This window comes from Triticum dicoccoides, chromosome 6B (genome assembly GCF_002162155.2).
Source record: "Triticum dicoccoides isolate Atlit2015 ecotype Zavitan chromosome 6B, WEW_v2.0, whole genome shotgun sequence".
NCBI lineage: Eukaryota > Viridiplantae > Streptophyta > Magnoliopsida > Poales > Poaceae > Triticum > Triticum dicoccoides.
Window position 1 is genome coordinate 141,764,662 of NC_041391.1, and position 22,674 is coordinate 141,787,335.

The following is a 22,674-nucleotide window of genomic DNA, read 5'->3' on the forward strand; positions in this document are numbered from 1 at the left end:
GTGCGGCGGCGCTGGGAGGGAGATGGAGCGGCGGCGCTGGGAAGGGGAGATCGTGGGGAGTGGGTTCCTGGGAGTGGAGGGAGGAGCACGGGGAGGATAAGGTGGGGGAGGTGGGGGTGTTATTAGTTCGTAGCTTCAGGGGGTGGGCGTCGAGTGTGCAGAATAAGCTCGCTGTTATCAGAATAACACTCATAAGGGTGTTATCATAATAGACCCACCCTATATATATATATATATATATATATATATATATATATATATATATATATATATATATTCTCAATTTCTCACTAAGACCCTCTACACTTTTTCTTGTGATTAGGATGATTAGCCATCGTTTCACTTCAGTGAAATGGAGCGGGAGAGGTGCCTCCCTGTTGCTCTAAGAAACCTTTCAGAACACTCCGAATCATGAAAAAGAGGAGGTACGTGATACGCTAAGTAAACTGACTCCAAAAAATCTACAAAAATATTTCTGTCTGTTTTGGAATATAAAAAAATTAGGAAAATAAGAAATAACCAGGAAGGTCACCTTGGTGGGCACAAGACACCAGGGCGTGCCTGGCCACGGCCGGGTGGGTTATGCCCACCTTGGGTGCCTTTCGGACGCCTTTTTTCTTCTGTTTGCCTGTTTCCCAAGATAAAAAATATTTATATACCCCCCCCCCCTGAACCTGTTGACCATCGTATCGTGGAGAAATATTCTATTTTGTTTTCTTGTTGTTCTCAGTCAGATCTGTTGAGCCAGGCATCATGTCTTGTTTTTCCCCCAACCACGTGGAAGACGATGCTTGGTTGATGAACATCGAGCTGAAGAGAGAAGAGCCCATAGAAGCTGTCAAAGGGGACAAGAGCAAGGAGGCTACCAGAGATCAAGCGCCGGTGGTCGATCAAACCTTGCCCGTCGAGGAGGAAGAAGAAGATATCCTTAAACCTTACTATGAGCATCTTACCCCCCACTGAGATTGAATCCTTTTGGATCATTGAAACGGTTCGTGTGCAAAATAAATATCTCACTTGTGAAAATATTCTGTTACAAGAGCACATCACCGTCCTCCGGAGCGTCGTCCGTAGATTGGATAATCTCTTATCACGAAGGAGACGATCGCTTCATCACCACCACCTCCTTCTTCATCACCAAAAGAAAATTGAATATCGGGTATGGGCACTACCCTTGGCTTTCCAAGCTTTGGGGAGGTGCGCCGGTATCGTATCACCTCCACTATATTTTGCCTTTACTTATCTTAGTTCAATTTCTAGTTATCTTTTGCTTTAGACGAGTAAAAGTTTAGTTCGATCCTTTCTTTTCAAGAGTTTGCTTAGTGATCTACCCTTGTAATCGTGTGCGAGATATTTAATAAATTTTAATTTGAGTTTTGCTTTCTTTACTTTTATGTTTCAATAAAAAGAAAGGAAATAAATGAAAAAGATCATATGCTAATCTTATGGTAGGTAATGACACCACATAAGGAAAAGTATAAGCAAAAAATTTTTATTGAAGATTGACAAACATAGCATTGGTGAATGATGCAGTTCATGGAATAATTAATAAGGGAAGAGAAGATTACATACAAATACACTATCCTGAAAATCTTTTGTGATTGCCCCCATCAAAATATTGTATGCCAAAATTGTTGATGTTGGACAAGGAAGACAACATAATGATTTATGTTTGTTCATATTCACATAGAAGTTATATTGTCATAGATCCTTCAACATGTGGTGCTTGCCCCCCATCTTTGCTAGCCAAAAATTCCGCACCAAGTAGAGATATTACTTGTGCACCCAAAAACCCTTAAACCCAAATATGGTTTTCAAGAGTCCACCATACCTACCTAAGGATTGAGTAAGATCCTTTAAGTAAGTTGTCAACAGTGCAATAAGGCAATAAAAATTGCTTCTAAAAGTTTTAGATCATTTAGTGTAAGAGAAAATTGAGTGTTGTACGAACTTGTGATAGCAAAGAATAAAAGCGACATACTACATAATAAAAGTTGCTATCACAAGGGGCAATATACCGTGACGTTCTTTTGCACTAAGGGGTTGATCATACAAACAAATAAGCGCATCCCAACCTCTGCGAAGGGCCTATGTTTTACTTTTATGTATTTACTTTCATGTAAGAGTCAAAGTTTTTCTCTCTATTCCTTTTTTATTTTCCTCCTCTGGCAAGCATCATGTGGTGAGGAAATATCTAGGCACATATGTCCAGTTGAATACGGGTAGCATGATTTACTAATGTTGACATCACCCTTGAGGTGAATACGTTGGGAGGCGAAATTATAAGCCCCTATCTTTCTATGTGACCGGTTAAAACGTTTTGCTCATGTGTATGCGGTGAGTGTTAGCAATCATAGAAGACTATATGATGCTTGAGTATGTGGACTTGCCTAAAGGCTCCGATACATGACCCTCCCTGAAAAGATGATGAATTGTAGTTGCAAAGTTGACTGAGAACATAGTTTGTTTTTTGAAGGTTAGACAGTAGGAAATGCTCCTACTGCAAAAATATATTAAAGTAAATCATTCAGCTATACAGGGAGTGGGGGAGACCTATACAAGAACTAAGATTACATAATGTGTGTCAGGGGGAAACTATGCTATAGTGTCTAGAAAGTCAGGAATCAGATGTTTCTTATGCTCAGGCAACCTGTGAGCAATGTTGGAAAGATCAGTCTTGAATACATAGTTTGTTGGTTTCCAATAGAGTTTATGCTTTATACTTCGATGTTGTGTTGAATTGTTACTTATTCATGAGAAGTCTATGATAAAAAAAGTCTATGAAAAAAGTTTTATGTTTAAGTTTGTTGCTGTTATAATAATTTACATGATGCTTCTATGTCAGTATTTTGTTTTTATCGACACCTCTCTCTCTCTCTCTCTCTCTCTCTCTCTCTCTCTTTCTCTCTCTCTCTAAGCAAGTGGACATGTTTTTCGATTTTGGTTTTTGCTTGAGAACAAGCGAGGTATAAGCTTGGGGGAGTTGATACGTCCATTTTGCATCATGTTTACCTACTGTTATTTATATTGTTTTTATGCATAATAATGCTTTTTGGAGTAATTATAATGCCTTTTCTCTCATAATTTGCAAGGTTCACACAAAGAGGGAGAATTCTGGCAGCTGGAAATCTGGACCTGGAAAAGCTATGTCAGGCCACCTATTCTGTACAACTCCAAATGGGCTGAAACTTCACAAGGAATTTTTATGAAATAAATAAGAAATACTGGAGCAAATAAGCACCAGAGGGGGCCCACCTGGTGAGCACAAGACACCAGGGCATGCCTAGCCCCCTAGCCGCACCCTGGCGGGTTGTGCTCAGCCCAGCCCACCTCCGGTGCCCATCTTATGGTATATAAGTCATTTTGACCTAGAAAAAAATAAGAGGAGGTCTTTCGTGACGGAGCACCGCCGTCTCAAGGCAGAACTTGGGCAGGAGCACTTTTACCCTCCGGCGGAGCGATTCCATCGAGGAACTTCTATCCCGGAGGGGGAAATCACAGTCATCATCATCACCAAGAACTCTCCCATCTTGGGGAGGGCAATCTCCATCAACATCTTCAACAACACCATCTCATCTCAAACCCTAGTTAATTATGGTGTTCTGTCCTCTACAGCATTCACTTATAGCTATGTTTTCAAACTTGCCAGATTTCTGAACTAAGTGAATGTGATCGGACCCTAACCCCTTATGTGCTTCTTCCTCAAACTCTATCAATCTAGTCATATGAGTTCTGTTGAAACTTGTTGAATGACTTCACTGCATCCTTGTCAGCTGAAGATATAGAGACACACATTTAAAACTGCTTTCAATGATATATCTATTTTGCCTGAATCCCGGAGAAGCTGAAGCGACCACTCGACAATCCAGGCGTGCGTGGGAACATGGAACAACTTTCAGTGACTTGCATGCATGCCACGTGTCCATCAGATGTGAACCGCCAGGGGCACCTGCGTAATTATGTTGTGCAGCCCTCTACCTTATAAATACTCACCCCGCACGGTCATTATCATTTCTTCCACCTCGCCACCTCGCCACCTCGCCTCCGCTAGCATGCGTCGACGCCGGAGACGAAGCGCTTAGCTGCCGCGACTTCTTCGATGCCGTCCTCACACCGCGGACCTCGTCCTCTCTGCCGCCGCCGTAGGTGTCTGATAACCCACAAGTGTAGGGGATCGCAACAGCTTTCGAGGGTATAGTATTCAACCCAAATTTATTGATCCGACACAAGGGGAGCCAAAGAATATTCTTGAGTATTAGCAGTTGAGTTGTCAATTCAACCACACCTGGATAACTTAGTATCTGCAACAAAGTATTTAGTAGCAAAAGTGGTATGATAATAATGGTAACGGTAGCAAAAGTAAAGATGATAGTTTTTGGGTTTTTGTAGTAGTTGTAACAGTAGCAACGGAAAAGTAAATAAGCGAAGAACAATATATGAAAAGCTCGTAGGCAATGGATCAGTGATGGATAATTATGCCGGATGCGATTCATCATGCAATAGTTGTAACATAGGGTGACACAGAACTAGCTCCAGTTCATCAATGTAATGTAGGCATGTATTTCGTAAATAGTCATACGTGCTTATGGAAAAGAACTTGCATGACATCTTTTGTCCTACCCTCCCGTGGCAGCGGGGTCCTAGCGGAAACTAAGGGATATTAAGGCCTCCTTTTAATAGAGAACCGGAACAAAGCATTAGCATATAGTGAATACATGAACTCATCAAACTACGGTCATCACCGAGAAGTATCCCGATTATTGTCACTTCGGGGTTGTCGGATCATAACACATAATAGGTGACTATAGACTTGCAAGATAGGATCAAGAACACACATATATTCATGAAAACATAATAGGTTCAAATCTGAAATCATGGCACTCGGGCCCTAGTGACAAGCATTAAGCATAGCAAAGTCATAGAAACATCAATCTCAGAACATAGTGGACACTAGGGATCAAACCCGAACAAAACTAACTTGATTACATGGTAAATCTCATCCAACCCATCACTGTCCAGCAAGCCTACGATGGAATTACTCACGCATGGCGGTGAGCATCATGAAATTGGTGATGGAGGATGGTTGATGATGACGACATCGACGAATCCCCCTCTCCGGAGCCCCGAACAGACTCCAGATCACCCCTCCCAAGAGAGATTAGGGCTTGGCAGCGGCTCCATGTCGTAAAACGTGATGAAACTTTCTCTCTGATTTTTTCTCCCCGAACGTGAATATATGGAGTTGGAGTTGAGGTCGGTGGAGGTCTAGGGGTGCCACGAGATAGGAGGGCGCGCCCTAGGGGGGCACGCCCCCCTGTCTCGTGGACAGCCTGTGGGCCCCCTGGTGTTGATTCTTTCGCCAAGAATTCTTATTAATTCCAAAAGGTGCCTCTGTGGATTTTTAGGACATTCCGAGAACTTTTGTTTTCTACACATAAAACAACATCATGGCAGTTCTACTTATAACAGCATCAGTCCATGTTAGTTTCATTCAAATCATGCAAGTTAGAGTCCAAAACAAGGGCAAAAGTGTTTGGAAAAGTAGATACGTTGGAGACGTATCAACTCCCCCAAGTTTAAACCTTTGCTTGTCCTCAAGCAATTCAGTTGATAAACTAAAAGTGATAAAGAAAAACTTTTACAAACTCTGTTTGCTCTTGTTGTTGTAAACATGAAAAGCCAGCATTCAAGTTTCAGCAAATATTATGAACTAACCACACTCACAATAACACTTAGGTCTCACAATTACTCATATCAATAGCAGAGGGAAGCAGGTATTTAACTCAATAGCAGAGGGTGCTTTTAATAAGAAGGGTGATGACTCAACATAAAAGTAAATAGATAGGCCCTTCGCAGAGGGAAGCAGGTATTTGTAGAGGTGCTAGAGCTCGATTTTAAAATAGAGATTGAATAACATTTTGAGTGGCATACTTTCACTGTCAATGCAACAACTATGAGATGGCTGTATCTTCCATACTACATGCATTATAGGCAGTTCCGAAATAGAATGGTAAAGGTTTATACTCCCCCATCCACCAACAAGCATCAATCCATGGCTTGCTTGAAACAACGAGTGCCTCCAACATACAACAGCCCTAGGGGAGTTTTGTTTAATTATTTTGATTTGCTTTGATCTTTTTTGATCATGGGACTGGGCATCCCGGTTACCGGCCCTTTCTCGTGAATGAGGAGCGGAGTCCACTCCTCTTGAGAATAACCCACCTAGCATGGAAGATATAGGCAGCCCTAGTTGTAACATGAGCTGCTCGAGCATACAAAACGGAATTTCATTTGAAGGTTTAGAGTTTGGCACATACAAATTTACTTGGAACGGCAGGTAAATACCGCATATAGGAAGGTATGGTGGACTCATATGGAACAACTTTGGGGTTTAAGGAGTTTGGATGCACAAGCAGTATTCCCGCTTAGTACAGGTGAAGGCTAGCAAAAGACTGGGAAGCGACCAACTGAGAGAGCGACAACAGTCGTAAACATGCATTAAAATTAATTTACACCAAGTACAAGCATGAGTAGGATATAATCTACCATGAACATAAATATCATGAAGGCTATGTTGATTTGATTCAACTACATGCGTGAACATGTGCCAAGTCGAGTCACTCAATTCATTCAAAGGAGGATACCATCCCATCATACCACATCATAATCATTCTAATAGCATGTTGGCACGCAAGGTAAACCATTATAACTCATAGTTAATCAAGCATGGCACAAGCAACTATAATCTCTAAATGTCATTGCAAATATGTTTACTTCATAATAGCTGACTCAGGAACGATGAATCATCATATTTAAAAACAAGAGAGGTCGAGTTCATACCAGCTTTTCTCATCCCAATAAGTCCATCATATATCGTCATTATTGCCTTTCACTTGCACGACCGAACGATGTGTATAATAATAAGAGTGCACGTGCATTGGACTAAGCTGGAATCTGTAAGCATTCAACTCAAGAGAGAAGACGGGGTAATATGGGCTCTAAGTTAAATAAACAATCATGCATATGAGATCCACTAAGCATTTTCAATATGGTCTTCTCGACCCCCAAAAGAAAGAAAAGAAAATAAAACTATTTACACGGGAAAGCTCCCAACAAGTAAGAAGAAGACCTAGAAAATTTTTTTGGGGGTTTCATTTTAATTTCTACTACAAGCATGGAAATTAAACTAACTAATTTTTTGGTTTTTTCTTAAAGGTTTATCAAACACACAAGAAGAAAACTAGAAAAAGAAATTTAAACTAGCATGGATAATACAATGAAAGAGTATGAGCACCGACGACTAGTGTGTGAACATGAATGTAAAGTCGGTGAGAAATACGTACTCCCCCAAGCTTAGGCTTTTGGCCTAAGTTGGTCTAATACCAATGACCGCCTGGCTGATATCCATAAGTGAAACTGGGGTTGTACTGAGATGCAGAGGCAACAGCCTCCTGAGCAGTAGCGTGTTGGCGAGCTGCCTCCATTCCCCTCTCGTATTCAGCTGCTTCTTCCCTGGTGACAACATATCTTTGTTTTGCCTGATAATCAAAAAGGTAGGGAGCAGGAAGAGTAACAGGGACGACGTTGCGTCTGTCATATATTAGTCTATTATGGAGGAATTGTTCATTCCTCTCAAGAAAATGATGATCGAACATAGCTTCTTTATCCAAATAAACAGGAGGTAAAATCGTATCCCCCTCTCGTGGGGCTATATTAAGAAAATTAGCCACACGGGTTGCATAAATTCCTCCAAATAAATCCCCACTTCTACTATTATTCTGCAACCTACATGCAACTATTGCCCCCAAGTTATAACCTTTATAACCTGACACAGCACTCTTGAGAACACAAAGATCAGGGACACACATGTGACATGCTTCGTCCTTACCATTAATGCATCTACCAATAAAGAGAGCAAAATAATGTATAGCAGGAAAATGAATGCTCCCTATGGTATCATGTGCTATGTCCCTAGATTCTCCCACAGTAATACTAGCAAGAAAATCTCTAAATTCAGATTTGCGAGGATCATTAATATTACCCCACTGCGGGAGTTTGCAAGCAGTTGTGAAATCCTCTAAATCCATGGTATAAGATGTATCATAAATATCAAACATGACACTAGGAGAATTACGCGCACAGATATATTGGAACCTCCGCACAAAGGAATCAGTCAATTGATAGTATTGAGGACACTTATCATGTAAGAAGTCCTCCAGCTCGGCATTACGCACATACGCGTCAAATTCCTCCTTGAAGCCTGCTTCGACCATAAAATTATCGGATGGCCACTCACAAGCTCGTACATTTGCGTCCCTCGGCAACTCAACATCTTGCTCACGTATAGCAATCCTTGGCCCTTTCTTTGCCGAGGAACCACCTTGGTACATTCTTCTAAGCATATTTCTTTTTCTAAAAATTTCTGAAATTTTAGTAACTTCAAAATAAAAGTGAATAAAACTAAACAAGATTGATAGCAACTACTCCTACAAGTGCCTAGAGCCTATATCATGCATTGGATTTGCTTGGGACCTCAAAAATTTAACATGCAAGCTCAAGAAAATGGTCACCTATGCAGCAACAATTTGCAATGAATAAAGCACTAGAACAAAAACTAATTGGACCAATGCAGGAGTCACATACCAAGCAACAATCTCCCAAAGCAGTTTTGTGAATGGAGCTTTGAGCAAGGAGATCAAAAATCGCAGCAAAACGAGCTAGAACTCGTGCTTGAGCTGGATGGGGATTTTTTTGGGTAGAAGATGAAGTGTGTGGGTGCTGGCATAAGTGGAGGGGGCCACCAGGGGCCCACGAGACAGGGGGCGCGCTCTATAGGGGGGCACGCCCTCCACTCTCGTGGCCTGGTGCTTGCCCCTCCTGCAGTGTTTTCAGTGCCTAAAATCCTCAAATATTCCAGAAAAAATCATACTAAATTTGCAAGGCATTTGGAGCACTTCTATTTTCGGACTATTTTTTTAGTGCACGGATAATTCAGAAAACAGACAGATAATACTATTTTTGCTTTATTTATTCTAAAAACAGAAAGTAAAAAGTGGGTACAGAAGGTTGTGCCTTCTAGTTTCATCCATCTCGTGATCATCAAAATGAACCCACTAACAAGGTTGATCAAGTCTTGTTAACAAACTCATTCCGAATAACACGGAATTTTGAATAACACTAAGTTACCTCAACGGGGATATGGAAATCCCCAACAATATGAATATCATACTTTTTCTTGACAGTCACTACTAGGATAATGTTTTTTAACGATGGTATATGTGGTCATTAAAAGTTGGATTGTGGTCGTTAATGATCATTAACGTCCACAATCTGCTGGTCGTAATAGGCTCCGTCGTTAAAAGTATAACGACCACATCTTGTGGTCGTTACAAATGTAACGACAGGATGGTGTGTCATTGTCAATCTCAAGGCAATAATGACAACACTTAGTATTAACGACCACATTTTTCGTCTCTAATCATATTTTCATGATTAACAAATTATCCTTAACAACCACTTTATAGTGTTAACAGCCACTCTCTTCACCATTATGATATCCTTCGGAATAACTTATATATAGTAATAACTTTCCATTCAGCGATCACTTTATGAATCATTCAACATTTGAATAGCAACATCCACATCATCATAGAAACATAAGAATATGAATTGAAAGGATCATAACCACTTTTGTAAATAGAAATCAAATAAATTAACAAAATTCCGACATACGATTCTGGAATTAAAATACCACCAAAAGTATGAGTCAAAAGCACTGCTTATATGGCCAATATACTTTCTCATATCTAACTGGAATATGAGACAACAAAAAATATAATATTTATTAATCTTCAATAGAGGGACACCATCGTTGCGTGAATGGATATCATTCTTCATTGGCAATTAGAATCTCCTTCGGACGCTTCTAAAGATTTACGATGGACCATCAGTCCTACAAAACAGTGAGTAGTTTAGGAAAGCCAATCCATGTAAATAAATTGGCGCAAAGTATGCCATATAAAATATAATAAATTGGCGCAAAGTGTGGCATATAAAATATATGTATGAGAACAACTTACTTGTTCATGTTGGCTTACATGAGAACTATCACTTAGAAATGTACCAAACATAAGCCGCTTAATTTCTGACACTTCTTGCACCACGCCAGTGGACTTTTCTTCAAGTACCAGTTTCACTTGCTCGAATTTTTTTGACATTTTCTCCTAGCATCAAAGTCATCCATATTATTTCCTATGTCACTGTCATTGCTGGCATCAACTTCATCTTTCATAGCTACAATATATTATGAGTAACCTGAAAACAATTAAGTGTAGAAACAGATTCTCCATACTGTACAAACTAGTTAGAAACTCACTTTCAGAATCATCTTCATCCCAATTCAAACTGAACAAGAGTATTTGTTGGCGCATCATTTGTATCTATGAGAGCAAGCAACCACGTCATATCTTCCTAAACTAGATACCTTGAATAATATTTTTAGGTTTGTGCAGTACCTTTTGTAGCTAACTCATATTCTTTTCCTCCATAGTTCCTCTTCTCGCATATGAGCCTCATTGTGATAAGGATAATCTGTACATATAGGGTTAGTTTGAAGTGTGCGCAAAGGCTGTAGAAAGTAAATTAAATTATATAAGTGAATGTTGATGTACTGAACGCTAAAAAAAGGTAAGTACGGAACTTATTGTGTCACTGTTTATGAATACAGTAAAAGCTGAAATAGGAAGCATATGATAACTACAGATTAAGGCTTACATAAACTAGTGGCATCATATTGCTCTCTTACTAGAGATTAAGATTTGCATAAGTACGGAACCAAATTTTGCAGCTCGTCTATCTCTCTCAATATGCCATAATATTGTACTATTGTATTATCACGATACCTTTTGTAAAGTATATAGCCACCACCCCATTGTTCTGTGTACATGAAGGACCAACAAAACAGAGGAAGAAGGAAACAAACCAACGTACTGTACAACGGAATCGCGTTGGCAAATGGCGATATGCAGGAGGTAGCTCAGGCGCACTGGGGTCTAGGCAACCGGCGATGTGCAGGCGGTAGTGCGGAGGCGACGGGGTCGAGGCGACCGACGACATGCAGGCAGCAGCGCGGACACGTCCGGGGTCGACGGCTCGAGGCCACCGGCAAGGTGCAGCCTGCAGCATGGATGCGACGGGTCGAGGCGCCCGGCTACTTGCAGGCAGCAGGGCGTCCAGGTCAAGGCGACCGGCGACTTGCAGGCAGCAGCGCAGACGCGTCGGGGTCGAGGCGACCGACGAGGTGTAGGCTCTGGCACTGACATGCAAAGGAGAAGAGAAGGGGAGATGCGATCTGGAGGTGCCGCCGATTGAACAGGAAGGAGAGAAGAAACAAGAAAGAGGCGCAGTGGATGGGATATTATAGATTTTTTTTCTGTTACGGAGGTATCCTATAGAAATTGCCAATACTTTGTGGTTTGTGCCAACAATATTCAGCCGTCCCACTCCTTTTTAATCGAGCATCAAAAATATGTGGAAAAGGTTGGATATGCGTGTGCTAAAAAACCGAATCTGGGTGCATGTACATGCAAAGAAAGGTCAGAACAATGATGACTGCATAGTTAGCTACGGGAGGTTTACCTTCGTGGACTCACCTTAACAACCAAGCATTTTCAGGCCATCGTCGTTAATGCTAGTTTTTCTAGTAGTGAGTAGGGAGAGGAAATTCAAAACCTCCAAAAATGATAGTTGGAACTTTTTCAATAGAATTGATGCTATGAACTTGAGATTGTTTCCTCAGAAAGTGTACCGTATGCTCATTACCATTAACATGAAAAGTGACATTGCCTTTGTTGAAATCAATAACAGCCCCTGCAGTATTAAGAAAAGGTCTACCAAGGATAATAGACATACTATCGTCCTCGGGAATATCAAGAATAACAAAGTCCGTTAAGATAGTGACATTTGCAACCACAACAGGCACATCCTCACAAATACCAACAGGTATAGCAGTTGATTTATCAGCCATTTGCAAAGATATTTTAGTAGGTGTCAACTTATTCAATTCAAGTCTACGATATAAAGATAGAGGCATAACACTAACACCGGCTCCAAGGTCACATAAAGCAGTTCTAACATAATTTCTTTTAATAGAGCATGGTATAGTTGGCACACCCGGATCTCCAAGTTTCTTTGGTATTCCACCCTTAAAAGTGTAATTAGCAAGCGTGGTGGAAAATTCAGCTTCCGGTATCTTTCTTTTATTTGTAATGATATCCTTCATATACTTAGCGTAAGGATTCACTTTCAGCATATCAGTTAAGCGCATACGTAAGAAAATAGGTCTAATCATTTCTGCAAAGCGCTCAAAATCCCCATCATCCTTTGACTTGGATGGTTTAGGAGGAAAGGGCATGGGTTTCTGAACCCATGGTTCTCTTTCTTTACCGTGCTTCCTAGCAACAAAATCTCTCTTATCATAACGTTGATTCTTTGATTGTGGGTTATCAAGATCAACAGCAGGTTCAATCTCTACATCATTGTTTTTGCTAGGTTGAGCATCAACATGAACATTATCATTAACATTATCACTAGGTTCATGTTCATCACCTAATTGTGTTTCAGCATCAGAAATAGAAATATCATTGGGATTCTCAGGTGTGTCTACAGTAGGTTCACTAGAAGCATGCAAAGTCCTATCGTTTTTCTTCTTCTTCTTTTTAGAAGAACTAGGTGCCTCTAAATTGTTTCTCTAAGAATCTTGCTCGATTCTCTTAGGGTGGCCTTCAGGATACAAAGGTTCCTGAGTCATTCTACCAGTTCTAGTAGCCACTCTAACAACAAAGTCATTTTTATTATTTAATGCATCAAGCAAATCATTTTGAGCTTTAAGTACTTGCTCAGCTTGAGTAGCAACCATATAAGCATATTTGCGAACGAGGTGAAGTTCATCTTTAACTCTAACTATATTATCACCTACACGTCCTATCTCGAAAGCATTATTCTTTAACTCTCTACCAACATAAGCATTAAAACTTTCTTGTCTAGCCATAAAGTCATCAAATTCATCTAAGCATGGGCTATGAAATTTAGTAGAAGGGATTTCAACTTTATCATATCTATAGAGAGAATTTACCTTTACTACCTGTGTTGGGTTATCAAGACAATGTGGTTCTTCAGGCGGTATATTAAGACCATGTATTTCTTCAATAGGAGGTAGATTCTTAACATGTTCAGCTTTAATACCTTTTTCTTTCATTGATTTCTTTGCCTCGTGCATATCTTCAGGACTGAGAAGTAAAACACCTCTCTTCTTCGGAGTGGGTTTAGGAATAGGCTCAGGAGTTGGCTCAATTGGTTCAGGAATTGCCTCAGGAATTGGCTCAGGAAGAGTCCAATTATTTTCATTAGTCAACATATTATTCAATAATATTTCAGCTTCGTCGACTGTTCTTTCCCTGAAAACACAACCAACACAACTATCCAAGTAGTCCTTGGAAGCATCGGTTAGTCCATTATAAAAGATATCAAGTATTTCATTTTTCTTAAGAGGATGATCAGGCAAAGCATTAAGTAACCGGAGAAGCCTCCCCCAAGCTTGTGGGAGACTCTCTTCTTTGATTTGCACAAAATTATATATTTCCCGCAAGATAGCTTGTTTCTTATGAGCGGGTAAATATTTAGCAGAGAAGTAATAAATCATATCCTGGGGACTACGCACACAACCAGGAGCAAGAGAATTATACCAAGTCTTAGCGTCACCCTTTAATGAGAACAGAAATATCTTAAGGATATAAAAATAGCGAGACTTCTCATCATTAGTAAACAGGGTGGCTATATCATTCAACTTGGTAAGATGTGCCACAACAGTTTCAGATTCAAGGCCATAAAAAGGATCAGATTCAACTAAAGTAATAATTTCATGATCAACAGAGAATTCATAATCCTTATCAGTAACATAGATAGGTGAAGTAGCAAAAGCAGGGTCAGGTTTCATTCTAGCATTAAGAGACTGCTGCTTCCATTTAGCTAATAATTTCTTAAGATCATATCTATCATTGCAAGCAAAGATTTCCCTAGCAGCTTCTTCATTCATAACATAACTGTCGGTGTCAAAACCGGCGGATCTCGGGTAGGGGGTCCCGAACTGTGCGTCTAGGTGGATGGTAACAGGAAACAGGGGACACGATGTTTTTACCCAGGTTCGGGCCCTCTCGATGGAGGTAAAACCCTACTCCTGCTTGATTGATATTGATGATATGGGTAGTACAAGAGTGGATCTACCACGAGATCAAGGAGGCTAAACCCTAGAAGCTAGCCTATGGTATGATTGTTGTAATGGTTGTGTCCTACGGACTAAAACCCTCCGGTTTATATAGACACCAGAGAGGGCTAGGGTTCCACAGAGTCGGTTACAATGGTAGGAGATCTACATATCCGTATCGCCAAGCTTGCCTTCCACGCCAAGGAAAGTCCCATCCGGACACGGGACGAAGTCTTCAATCTTGTATCTTCATAGACTTGGAGTCCGGCTGACGATGATAGTCCGGCTATCCGGACACCCCCTAGTCCAGGACTCCCTCAGTAGCCCCCGAACCAGGCTTCAATGACGTCGAGTCCAGCGCATATATAGTCTTTGGCGTTGCAAGGCGGGTTCTCCTTCAAATTCCATGTGCCTGCCGGATAGTGTCCAGCGCTTTTATAAATGTTGCGCTCCTTGGCTTCCACGCCCAATAATGGCCTTCTTCCACGCGTCGCACGAATGTGAGAAGCCAGGGCATCTTTTATGTTTTACCCCCTAGCTGCGCAAACAATCTGCCTATAAGAGAGGCATGAATCCAGATCCAAATCACACCATCTTCCTTCCGCGAGTACTCACCGGAGCGCTTCTGACCGAAAATCCATTCCATCATGAACCGTCGACGCAGCTCCTCCTCTCGTGCTCCCAGCCCACTGCCAGGAGATTGGAGGAGATTTTCTGTTCCGCACAACGAGCTGGTGACGCTCCAAGCAGAGGGATACCTTCCTCCAGCCTTTATGGTCCCGGTTCGAGCCGGGCTGGCCACCTACAAAGGTGGGAAGCAAGCGGAGGCCACCCCTAGTCCCAACAAAGGGGAGCGGGTATGCTTCGTCCCCTATCTGATAAGGGGGCTTGGATTTCCTGTACATCCGTTCCTCCGCGGGCTTCTGGAGTTCTACGGACTCCAGCTCCATCACCTCACGCCCGCCTCTATTCTAGATATCGCGGGTTTCGTAGCTCTTTGCGAGCTATTCTTAGGCATCGAGCCCCATTTTGCGCTGTGGAAGAGGCTATTCTGCCTCGTACCCCGCTCTCACGAGGGGTCTATATATCAAGTGGGCGGTGCCGAAATATGGCGCATCGCTGGGACCGGGTATCCATCCGGAACCCCTAAGAAGGCGTCCGAAGACTGGCCTTCAGAATGGTTTTATGTAGAAGATGCTCCACTGCCAGACCCTGTTCGGATCGGCCTCCCGGAGTTCAGCAATGCTCCTCTGAAGAAACGCCTGAGTTGGCGTCCGCGGAGCCCTCAGCTGGAGGAAGACAAGAGCATCCATTATTTGATGGGCCGGATAAGGTTACTGGCCCATTCCGGATTGACCATGATTGGAGTCATGGCCACGTGCATTATGTGGGGGGTGCAGCCGCTGCAATACAGTCTCATTGTGTTTCTTATTAAATCTCAGGTTATACAGAAGCATCTTATCTTCGTTGTCAACAATAAACTCATGTGCCACCATGCTCTTGTAATCTAAAATGTAAGGAGGCAATATTGTCTCCTCTTTCTCATGGTGCCTAATAGGTATCTCAAAATATCTAGCAAGACGTGCAGCATAGATACCTCCAAAGATGGGGCCTTTTGTACGATTCAGGCTTAGTCGTTTAGTAATGACGACACCCATACTAAAACTATTATCTCCAAACAAGGCATGGTGGAGAATAATAATATCTGGAACATTGAAGTTTCCACTATTTCCATGACCAATTAAGCATCTACTAGCAAATATGGCAAAGTAGCATAAAACAGGAAAGTGTATGCTAGAGATTCTCGCATCGGAACCCTTCTTTGGATCCCCTACAGTGATAGTGTTAACAAAGCCATCCACATCTTTACGATGTGGTTCATCTAATTTTCCCTCAAAGAGTATCCTACATACCGCGCAAAAATTACGTAAAGACATCTCCCTGAATTCATCATATAAATGAAATGATACTGAAGGTGGTGACTTCTTAGGATAATAATAAAAGTTTTGCATGAAAGTATTGGTGAGTAAGAGATACTGATCGATCCGGTCGTGGAGGAAACCGGTGAAGCCTGCATTCTCGATCAAAGAATACAAGTCTTCATAAATTTCAGCTTCTCTCAAGAAATTGTCACAGGGCCATTCACACGGCCGTACTTCCGCTATGCGAGGAAGATTATACTTGGCATTTTCCTTCTCTTTAGCTTGTTTTTCCTGGGAGCCTTGGCTAGAAGAGCCCCACAAAAATCTTCTTAACATTTTCTGAAAATTTCTGAAATGTTAGTAACTTCAAAATAAAAGCGAATATAACTAAACAAGATTGGTAGCAACTACTCCTACAAGTGCCTAGAGCCTATATCATGCATTAGAATTACTTGGGACCTCATAAATTTAACATGCAAGCTCAAGAACAGGGTCACCTATGCAGCAAAAATTTGTAATGAATAAAGCACTAGAACAAAAACTAATTGGACCAATGGAGGAGTCACATACCAAGCAACAATCTCCCAAAAAAGTTTTGTGAATGGAGCTTTGAGCAAGGAGATCAAAAATTGCAGCAAAATGAGCTAGAACTCGTGCTTGAGCTGGATGGGGATTTTTTTGGGAAGAAGATGGAGTGTGTGGATGCTGGCATAAGTGGAGGGGGGCCACCAGGGGCCCACGAGACAGGGGGCGCGCCCAGGGGGTGTGGGCGCGCCCTCCACTCTCGTGGCCTGGTGCTTGCCCCTCCTGCAGTGATTTCAGTGCCTAAAATCCTCAAATATTCCATAAAAATCATACTAAATTTGCAGGGCATTTGGAGCACTTTTATTTTGGGGACATTTTTTATTGCACAGATAATTCAGAAAACAGATAGATAATACTATTTTTGCTTTATTTATTCTAAATAACAGAAAGTAAAAAGAGGGTACAGAAGGTTGTCCCTTCTAGTTTCATCCATCTCATGATCATCAAAATGAATCCACTAAAAAGGTTGATCAAGTCTTGTTAACAAACTCATTCCAAATAACACGAAACCGAAGAAATTTCAAATAACACTAAGTTACCTCAACGGGGATATGAACATCCCCAACAATAAGAATATCATACTTTTTCTTGATAGTACGAAGAGGAAATTCAAAACCTCCAATAACGATAGTTCGACTTTTCCCAACAGAATTGATGCTATGAACTTGAGATTGTTTCCTCGGAAAGTGTACCGTATGCTCATTACCATTAACATGAAAAGTGACATTGCCTTTGTTGCAATCAATAATAGCCCCTGCAGTATTCAAAAAGGGTCTACCAAGGATAATCGACATACTATCGTCCTCGGGAATATCAGGAATAACAAAGTCCGTTAAAATAGTGACATTTGCAACCACAACAGGCACATCCTCACAAATACCGACAGGTATAGCAGTTGATTTATCAGCCATTTGCAAGGATATTTCAGTAGGTGTCAACCTATTCAATTCAAGTCTACGATATAAAGAGAGAGGCATAACACTAACACCGGCTCCAAGATCACATAAAGCAGTTCTAACATAATTTCTTTTAATGGATCATGGTATAGTTAGTACCCCCCAGATCTCCAAGTTTCTTTGGTATTCCACCTTTAAAAGTGTAATTAGCAAGCATGGTGGAAATTTCAGCTTCCGGTATCTTTCTTTTGTTTGTAATGATATCCTTCATATATTTAGCATAAGGATTTACTTTAAGCATATCAGTTAAGCGCATACGTAAGAAGATAGGTCTAATCGTTTCAGCAAAGCGCTCAAAATCCTCATCATCCCTTGTCTTGGATGGTTTAGGAGGAAAGGGCATGGGTTTCTGAACCCATGTTTCTCTTTCTCTACTGTGCTTCCTAGCAACAAAATCTCTCTTATCGTAATGTTGATTCTTTGATTGTGGGTTATCAAGATCAACATCAGGTTCAATCTCTACGTCATTATTTTTGCTAGGTTGAGCATCAACATGAACATTATCATTAATGTTATCACTAGGTTCATGTTCATCACCTGATTGTGTTTCAGTATCAGAGATAGAAATATCATTGGGATTCTCAGGTGTGTCTACAACAGGTTCACTAGAGGCATGCAAAGTCCTATCCTTTTTCTTTTTCTTATTTTTAGAAGAACTAGGTGCCTCTAAGTTATTTCTCCGAGAATCTTGCTCGATTCTCTTAGGGTGGCCTTCAGGATACAAAGGTTCCTGAGTCATTCTACCAGTTCTAGTAGCCACTCTAACAGCAAAGTCAGGTTTATTATTTAATTCATCGAGCAAATCATTTTGAGCTTTAAGTACTTGCTCAACTTGAGTAGCAACCATAGAAGCATATTTGCTAATGAGTTTAAGTTCACCTTTAACTCTAGCCATATAATCACTCAAGCGTCCTATCTCGAAAGCATTATTCTTTAATTCTCTACCAACATAAGCATTAAAACTTTCTTGTCTAGCCATAAAGTCATCATATTCATCTAAGCATGGGCTATGAAATTTAGTAGAGGGAATTTCAACTTTATCATATCTATAGAGAGAATTTACCTTTACTACCTGTGTCGGGTTATCAAGACAGTGTGGTTCTTCAACATGCGGTATATTAAGACCATGTATTTCTTCAATAGGTGGTAAATTCTTGACATCTTCAGCTTTTATACCTTTTTCTTTCATTGATTTCTTTGCCTCTTGCATATCTTCAGGACTGAGAAATAACACACCTCTCTTCTTCGGAGTGGGTTTAGGAATAGGCTCGGGAGTTGGCTCAATTGGTTCAGGAATTGCCTCAGGAATTGGCTCAGGAAGAGTCCAATTATTTTCATTAGTCAACATATTATTCAATAGTAATTCGGCTTCGTCGACTGTTCTTTCCCTGAAAACACAACCAACACAACTATCCAAGTAGTCCTTGGAAGCATTGGTTAGTCCATTATAAAAGATATCAAGTATTTCATTTTTCTTAAGAGGATGATCAGGCGAAGCATTAAGTAATCGGAGAAGCCTCCCCAAGGTTGTGGGAGACTTTCTTCTTTGATTTGCACAAAATTATATATTTCCCGCAAGGCAGCTTGTTTCTTATGAGCAGGGAAATATTTAGCAGAGAAGTAATAAATCATATCCTAGGGACTACGCACACAACCAGGATCAAGAGAATTAAACCAAGTCTTAGCATCACCCTTTAATGAGAACGGAAATATCTTAAGGATATAATAATAGCGAGACTTCTCATTATTAGTAAACAGGGTGGCTATATCATTTAACTTGGTAAGATGTGCCACAACAGTTTCAGATTCAAGGCCATAAAAAGGATCAGATGCAACTAAAGTAATTATTTCAGGATCAACGGAGAAATCATAATCCTTATCAGTAACACAGATAGGTGAAGTAGCAAAAGCAGGGTCAAGTTTCATTCTAGCATTAAGAGATTGCTGCTTCCATTTAGCTAATAACTTTTTAAGATCATATCTATCTTTACAAGCAAAGATAGCTCTAGAAGCTCCCTCTTCCATAACATAACCCTTAGGAACAACAGGTAATTCATAATCAGTGGGAGAACTTTCATCAATAATAGCATCTTCAATAATTTCGTTCTCTCTAGCCCTAGCAAGTTGTTCATCAAGAAATTCACCTAATGGCAAAGTAGTATCACGCACAGAAGTAGTTTCATCATAAGTATCATGCATAGCAGAAGTGGCATCATCAATAACATGTGACATATCAGAATTCATAGCAGTAGCAGGTTTAGGTGTCGCAAGCTTACTAATAACAGAAGGAGAATCTAGTGCAGAGCTAGATGCCAGTTCCTTACCTCCCCTCGTAGTTGAGGGCAAAATTTCATCTTTCAAGTTCCTCATAGTGATCAACAAATATAAATCCCAAGTGACTCAAAGAATAGAGCTATGCTCCGCGGCAACGGCGCCATAAATTAGTCTTGATAACCCACAAGTGTAGGGGATCGCAACAGCTTTCAAGGGTAAAGTATCAACCCAAATTTATTGATTCGACACAAGGGGAGCCAAAGAATATTATTGAGTATTAGCAGTTGAGTTGTCAATTCAACCACACCTGGATAACTTAGTATCTGCAGCTAAGTATTTAGTAGCAAAAGTAGTATGATAATAAAGGTAATAGTGGCAAAAGTAAAGATAATAGTTTTGTAGGAATTGTAACAGCAGCAACGGAAAAGTAAATAAGCGAAGCACAAGATGTGAAAAGCTCGTAGGCATTGGATCAGTGATGGATAATTATGTCGGATGCGATTCCTCATGTAATAGCTATAACATAGGGTGACACAGAACTAGCTCCAGTTCATCAATGTAATGTACGCATGTATTTCGTATATAGTCATACGTGCTTATGGAAAAGAACTTGCATGACATCTTTTGTCCTACCCTCCCGTGGCAGCAGGGTCCTAGTGGAATCTAAGGGATATTAAGGCCTCCTTTTAATAGAGAACCGGAACAAAGCATTAGCACATAGTGAATACATGAACTCCTAAAACTACGGTCATCACCCAGAAGTATCCCGATTACTGTCACTTTAGGGTTGTCGGATCATAAAACATAATAGGTGACTATAGACTTGCAAGATAGGATCAAGAACACACATATATTCATGAAAACATAATAGGTTCAGATCTGAAATCATGGCACTCGGGCCCTAGTGACAAGCAGTAAGCATAACAAGGTCATAGCAACATCAGTCTCAGAACATAGTGGATACTAGGGATCAAACCCTAAGAAAACTAACTTGATTACATGGTAAATCTCATCCAACCCATCACCGTCCAGCAAGCCTACGATGGAATTTCTCACGCACGGTTGTGAGCATCATGAAATTGGTGATGGAGGATGGCTGATGATGACGACGGTGATGAATCCCCCTCTCCGGAGCCCCGAACGGACTCCAGATCAGCCCTCCCGAGAGAGATTAGGGCTTGGCGGCGGCTCCGTATCATAAAACGCGATGAAACTTTCTCTCTGATTTTTTTTCTCCGTGAAACAGAATATATGGAGTTGGAGTTGAGGTCGGTGGAGCCTCAGGGGGCCCACGAGACAGGGGGGCGCGCCCAGGGGGTGGGCGCGCCCCCTACCCTCGTGGACAGGGTGTGGGCCCCCTAGTCTTGATTCTTTCGCTAGTATTTTTTATATTTTGCAAAACTTGCCTCCGTGGATTTTCAGGTCATTCCTAGAACTTTTGTTTTCTACACATAAAACAACATCATGGTAGTTTTGCTGAAAACAACGTCAGTCCGGGTTAGTTTCATTCAAATCATGCAAGTTAGAGTCCAAAACAAGAGCAAAAGTGTTTGGAAAAGTAGATATGCTGGAGACGTATCATTGGATCACCCTCCATCGCTTCGAAATTGGCACCACCCGCATGTGCTTACTATTTGGTACGACGGAAACTTCTTGCGCTCATGGAACTCACGGTGGACACGAATCCAAAAAGTTGAATGATTTTGTTTGGCGCCCGTCTTAGGGTCTTGCCCAATGTCTCTCCAACACTCGCAAAGAAGCTTTTCCTCGGCCGCCGTGTATGCCTTGGTCTGCTTGCTCTTGCGCTTCGGCTTCGCCTTGGTGGCTTAGTTGGCGAGCTCGTCCTCGAACAAAGGCTCCCCTTCAATGTCGCACTCGTCCTCTTCCTCTTGCACGTAGTCCTCCAGAAACTCGTGGTCGAGAGGGATGCCGTTGATGTTTGCTTGAACTATGTCGGTATTGTAGGGGAACCTAGTAATAATTCAAAAAAAATTCCTACGTGTCACCAAGATCAATCTAGGAGATGCTAGCAACAGGAGAGAGGGAGTGTATCTTCATACCCTTGAAGATCGCTAGTTGCTGTTTTCTGCTTTTTTCTTACATCGCAGGAAATCAATACCAAACGGAGTCCAAACGCAGCGAAACTCTTTGTGGATTTTTTCTGGACCAAAAGACACAAGATGGGCCAAAGAGGTACCAGAGGGGTGCCCCGAGGGGGGCACAACCCACCAGGGCGCGCCCAGGTGGGTTATGCCCTCCTCGGTGGTCTCCCGCATCGCTTCTTTGCTCTATAAATACCCCCAATATTCTAGAAACCCTAGGGGAGTCAACAAAACTCACTTCCAGCCACCGCAAGTTCCAGAATCACCAGATCCAATCTAAACACCGTCACAGAGGGGTTCATCATGTCCATTGGTGCCTCTCCGATGATGCGTGAGTAGTTCATTGTAGACCTACGGGTCCGTAGTTAGTAGCTAGATGGCTTCCTCTCTCTCTCTCTCTCTCTCTCTCTCTCTCTCTCTCTTGATTCTCAATACAATGGTCTCTTGGAGATCCATATGATGTGACTCTTTTTGCGGTGTGTTTGTTGGGATCCGATGAACTTTGAGTTTATGATCAGATCTATGTTTTTATCCATGAAAGTTATTTGAGTCTTCTTTGATCTCTTATATGCATG